Genomic DNA, 5,361 nt, shown 5'->3' with positions numbered 1-5,361 from the left:
GTGGACATGAAGAGATGAGCAGGATGGCTGCAGGCACGGCCCAGACTTCCTGGGGAGCAGAGGTTAGGCAGCTGGCAGGCTCCGCAGTCACAGCTGCTCAGGGAGTCCTCTCATTGCTGTTGTTCCCAGGAGGCTACCTCTCTTTCTGTCCCTCTTTCCCTGTGGATCCAGGGACTGGCTCCAAACCTTGCAGGGCCAGAGCTCACTCCCTCCTTGCTCCCAGGGAGTCTGGTCACATTGGCGGAAACGGAGGCTCAGAGAGGTTGAGACTTGCCCTCAGCCACACAGCGAGTGAGCAGGGCTGAGTGCTGGATTCCTGTCCTGGGCTGTTCCAAGGCAGTCCCTCTTGGGGAGAGCCTCAGAGATACCCTTTCTCTGCTGTGCCTCCCTCACCAGGTCCTCACCTTTCAGGAGGAATATTCCTGTAAGTGAGGCCCTTGGGGATTCAGGCACATTCCCTCTGAAGGATGAAGGGTTGGTGGTGGAGGGAGATCCCCTCTGATGCCTTCTCCTTCACCAGCCCAGGTGTCAGACCTCAGCCTAGGAATTGCCCAGCTCCAGTGCGACCTCCTGGTGCCCAGCACTGATGGTCAGCTCCGACCCTGGCCTTCCTGGTGGGGTTGTGGTCGATAGCACTGCCCTGCCTGCCTGAGCCCCATGGCCGACCCCTGAGCTAGCTCCACTGGCTTGAGGACCCCACACAGTGCCCAGCAGGCCACTCAGTCATCCACACCTGAACGCAAGGGGAGGCGTTGGTCTAGTCCTTCCTGAATGAACAAAGGGCCTGTGAGGGGTAGGGACTGGTGAGTGGTCACATAGCTGGGAGGTGGCCGAGCTGAGGTGTTACTTACCCAGCTTCCCCCTGGCAGTGCCGGAGTGCTCATGTCCTGCAGTCCAGCAGCCTGCACGTGGCAGGGCTCTTGTGATCACCAGATCCTGCAGAGACCTCTGGACTCGGGAAAGGGGGAATGAACTAGCCTTGCCTGGTGTGGACACCGAAGGCAGAACCTGGACTCGGTGCCTCAGATACTGGCTGAGGCCCCCCAGCTCATGAGGGCAAGGGAGAGGTATTTGGAGGGTGATGAGAAGGTTGGCCAGTGTGGGTCTGATCTCAGTCTCTCTGAAGGCAGCTGGCCGGGAACCCATTGGAGACATAGCCCAAAAGAGTGCAGCAGAAGGCTCTGATTATTTTACATAGATTAGCCTGATTTTGGCCTTCTACCCCATAACATAATTTAATATGAAAACACTGCTTAACAGCTGGGCGTGGTGGCTCATGCCTGTAATCCCAGCACTTTGAGAGGCTGGGGGCAGGCAGATCGCTTGAGGTCCGGAATTCCAGACCAGCCTGTCCAACATGGTGAAATCCCGTTTCCACTAAAAAATAAAAATTAGCCAGGTGTGTTGGTGCACGCATGTAATCTCAACTACTTGGGAGGCTGAGGCAGGAGGATTGCTGGAACCCAGGAGGCAGAGGTTGCAGTGAGAAGAGATCGCACCACTGCACTCCAGCCTGGGCGACAGAGTGAGCCTCCATCTAAAAACAAAAACAAAACGAAAAAAAGAAAACAGAAAACACTGCTTAAGTACTTACAGGTCAATTTCTTTACCTTTCTCTGCATGGGATCGCCACCCCGTGTCTTCCCAACTTGCTGGCTTGGCCAGGGCATTCCTAGATGTTTTGGGGGCCAGTGGGTGTCATGGTTTGTGGGGGTAGGTTCTAAGTCTTGATGACTTTACTTTTTTTTTTTTTCCCAAAATGGAGTCTCGCTCTGACACTTGGGCAGGAGTGCCGTGGCGCAATCTCAGTTCACTGCAACCTCTGCTTCTCAGGTTCAAGCGATTCTCCTGCCTTAGCCTTTTGAGTAGCTAGGATTACAGGTGTGCACCACCATGCCCAGCTAATTTTTTGTGTTTTTAGCAGAGACAGGGTTTTGCCATCTTGGCCAGGCTGGTCTCAAACTCCTGGCCTCAAGTGATCCGCCTGCCTCTGTCTCCCAAACTGCTGGGATTACAGGTATGAACCACTGTGCTGGCCGACTTTACACTTTCTAACTCTGGTCAGGATTAATAGGGTTGGCCTTTTTCTTTCTTTTCTTTCTTTCTTTTTTCCTTTCTTTCTTTCTTTCTTTCTTTCTTTCTTTCTTTCTTTCTTTCTTTCTCTCTCTCTCTCTCTTTCTTTCTTTCTCCTTCCTTCCTTTCTTTCTTTCTTTCTTTCTTTCTTTCTTTCTTTCTTTCTTTCTTTCTCTCTCTCTCTCTCTTTCTTTCTTTCTTTTCTTTCTTCTTTTCCTTTCTTTTTTCGCCCCTCTCTCTGCCCAACATCCTGGGTGTCAGCTGGTGGGCACCATTGTGAGGTCGATAGAGTAGGAGATGGTGTGCCCATTGTGTAGATGGGGAAACTGAGGCCCAGAGAGGGCTTTGGCTGGACCCCAGGCCTCCCACTTCTCAGCCCTTGCTTTCCTCCCCACCCATTTGTGGATGAGCCACCATGAGATTGTCACCCTGAGATTGTCTTGTCCAAGGAATGCTGCTGGTGTGCTTGTGACCCTGAACCTAGCCTCAGTGAGGACTCTCAAGGAATGTCCGTGGGGACTTGGGTGAGGGCAGGCCGTGCCAGCCCCCTGCCCATCCACAGCGGGCCTTATGCTGCAAATAAACGTCGCTGTTTGCTCTGGTTCCCAGAGTCTGAAGCTGTGCCATCTCCCCCGCTGGCAGCTCCGGTTCCCAGAGTCTGAAGCTGTGCCATCTCCCCCGCTGGCAGCTCCCAGCGTCGAGAGCCCTCCTGTTCACTCATCCGCTTCTATTTATGGAGCAGCTCTTGCGTGACAGGCTCTGTACTAGGCTCTGGGGACCCCACTTATCACACAGCCAGCAAGAGCCTTTCACACCGGCTTCCTGGGGGCCTCAGGCCACCTCTGGCAGGGAGAAGGTGCGGACAGGCATCTCCTGGTGCAGATGAGGAAAGTGAGGCTCAAAGACTGACTCCCCTGGGTACTCGGTGAAGGGGCACAGGCCAGGGGAAGGGCCTAGGCTCTGTCTCATCACTGAGGCCTCGCCATCGTCTGTCCAGGGCTCTCGTGCAGGGGTCTCTGAGTCTCATCACTGGGCCCTAGCCACTGTCTGTCTGGGGTCTCTGAGTCTCATCACTAGGTCCTTGCCACTGTCTGTCTGGGAGTCTCTGAGTCTCATCACTGGGCCCTAGCCACTGCCTGTCCAGGGTCTCTGAGTCTCATCACTAGGTCCTTGCCACTGTCTGTCTGGGAGTCTCTGAGTCTCATCACTGGGCCTCGCCACCATCTATCCAGGGGTCTCATCCAGGGGTCTCTGAGTCTCTTCACTGGGCTCTTGCCACCATCTGTATGGGGTTTCATCACTGAGGCCCTCACCACCGTCTGTCAAGGGGTCTCTGAGTCTCAGAGAAGCAGCCTGCCCCAGCCATGCCTGGTCTGGTCTCCAGGGATTAGTGGATTAGCTAAAACCTCAGGGCTTGAACTGGGCTTAATGGAGGCGCCACTCTGGGGCCCTGTGGGTGATTGGCACTCTGCACCTCCGGTTCTTGTCTTGGTTGCCTTGGATCCCACCCTGGCTGGCAGCCGACTCCTCTGCTGTAGTCCAGTGGGTGGGCTGAGTGGCGGGCAGGCGGCCAGCCTTGTGCATTGTGGACCTGGACTGGGGGTGGTTGGGAGGGAGACCTTTGTTCTGCTGCTGCCCCAGAAACGAGTCCCTGTCCCTGCTGGGCTGAATCAAGGTCCTGTTGTGGGACTTGGGTGAGACTGGGTCCCTCGCAGGGCCTCAGCCTCTTTGTCTACACAGAGGGGCTATTCGACTGCACTGTGAACTGTAATGCTCCATCCAGGGACTGCTGAACTTGGAGGACAGGAGGGATGTGGGGAAGGGGTAGGTGGGTAAAGGGGACCTGATCATCTGGGCAGGGGGCTGAGCTGCACGCAGTGGGGCTCCTCGGACGTATGACAGAACTCCCATTCATCGAGCACCTGTACATTGTTTGTGTGACGGTATTAGCCATCTGGGTTGGGGGGGCACCATCTGCTCCCTGGGACATCACTGTAAGAATCAAGGTTCAACCTTCTACTCACGGCTCCACAGAGTTGGCTCAGCCAAACCCACTGGGACCTGAATGGCTGTAGGAGGGGTTGAGCAGGGACCAAGCATTCTGGGGCCTGGAAGGTCTGGATTGGGGGTCAGAGCATCACTGTGCCTGACTGTGTGACCTTGGGAAGCTGCCACATCTTTCTGTGCCTTGGTTTCCTTGTTTAGGGGAATGTTCAGTCCCCGTGGTGGGGTGGGGGGGGGAGATGTGGTGACAGGTGTGACACACTGTGGATTACATAGTGTTTGTGGACCGGGTGTCCATCTGGGAGAATTACGTGAACCCTCAGGAGGTTGACATGGGGTTGGGGCGAGTGCCACATGAGTGTCAGGCAGCAGGAGCTTCCTCCACCACAGCCCTGACCATAGAGAATGTCACCAAGGGTAAGGATCCCATTCATCACAGCCCTAAAACTGGTAAAGTATCCAGGATTAAATCTGGCAAGAAAAGTACAGAATTCATATGAAAAAAGTGAGGACACCTGACTGAAGGATGTTGAAGGAAAATCATAAGAAATGGGAGAAGAGTCCATGTTTTGAGAAGAGCTAACATGGCTAAGAGATTTGTTCTTCATGCATAAAACCAGTGTCAATTCAGCAGCATTTTAAAAATGCAAGTTGACAAGCTGATCCTCAGTTTGCCTGGAAAAGAAAGTGGATGAGAATGGCTAAGAAAGTTTTGAAACAGGAAGAAAGATGGGGTGCTGGCATGTACCAAATGTATTCCAAAGCAGAAGTCACAGAGCATGGTGCTGAAGCAGGACCAGACAGGGCTCAATGAAACAAAAAAGAGGCCAGGCACTGCATGGAGAGTGTTTCCAAGCTCTGGGAAAAGACGAACCATTCAATGATGATCCCATATTGTGGTCTTTGGGTAGTAACATACAAAAATTAAATTAGATTCCCTACCTCACACCATGCAAAAATAAATTCCAAATGCGTTAAGGTTTTATACATTTATATCTTGTGTGGGTTTATGCACTAACAAGTGTATATATATTCATATATATGTATGTATAAAATATGTGTATAATCAAATTAATAGAAGACAAGCCTGACCAACATTGTGAAACCCCGTCTCTACCAAAAAGTATAAAAATTAGCTGGGTGTGGTGGTGGACACCTGTAGTCCCAGCTACTTAGGAGGCTGAGGCAGGAGAATTGCTTGAACCTGGGAGGCAGAGGTTGCAGGGAGCCGAGATCACACCACTGCACTCCAGCCTGGATGACAGAGTGAGATCCTGTTTCCAA

This window comes from Colobus angolensis, unplaced genomic scaffold, assembly GCF_000951035.1.
Source record: "Colobus angolensis palliatus isolate OR3802 unplaced genomic scaffold, Cang.pa_1.0 Scaffold114, whole genome shotgun sequence".
In the NCBI taxonomy this organism is placed as follows: Eukaryota; Metazoa; Chordata; class Mammalia; order Primates; family Cercopithecidae; genus Colobus; species Colobus angolensis.
This window is presented reverse-complemented; position numbering follows the sequence as displayed.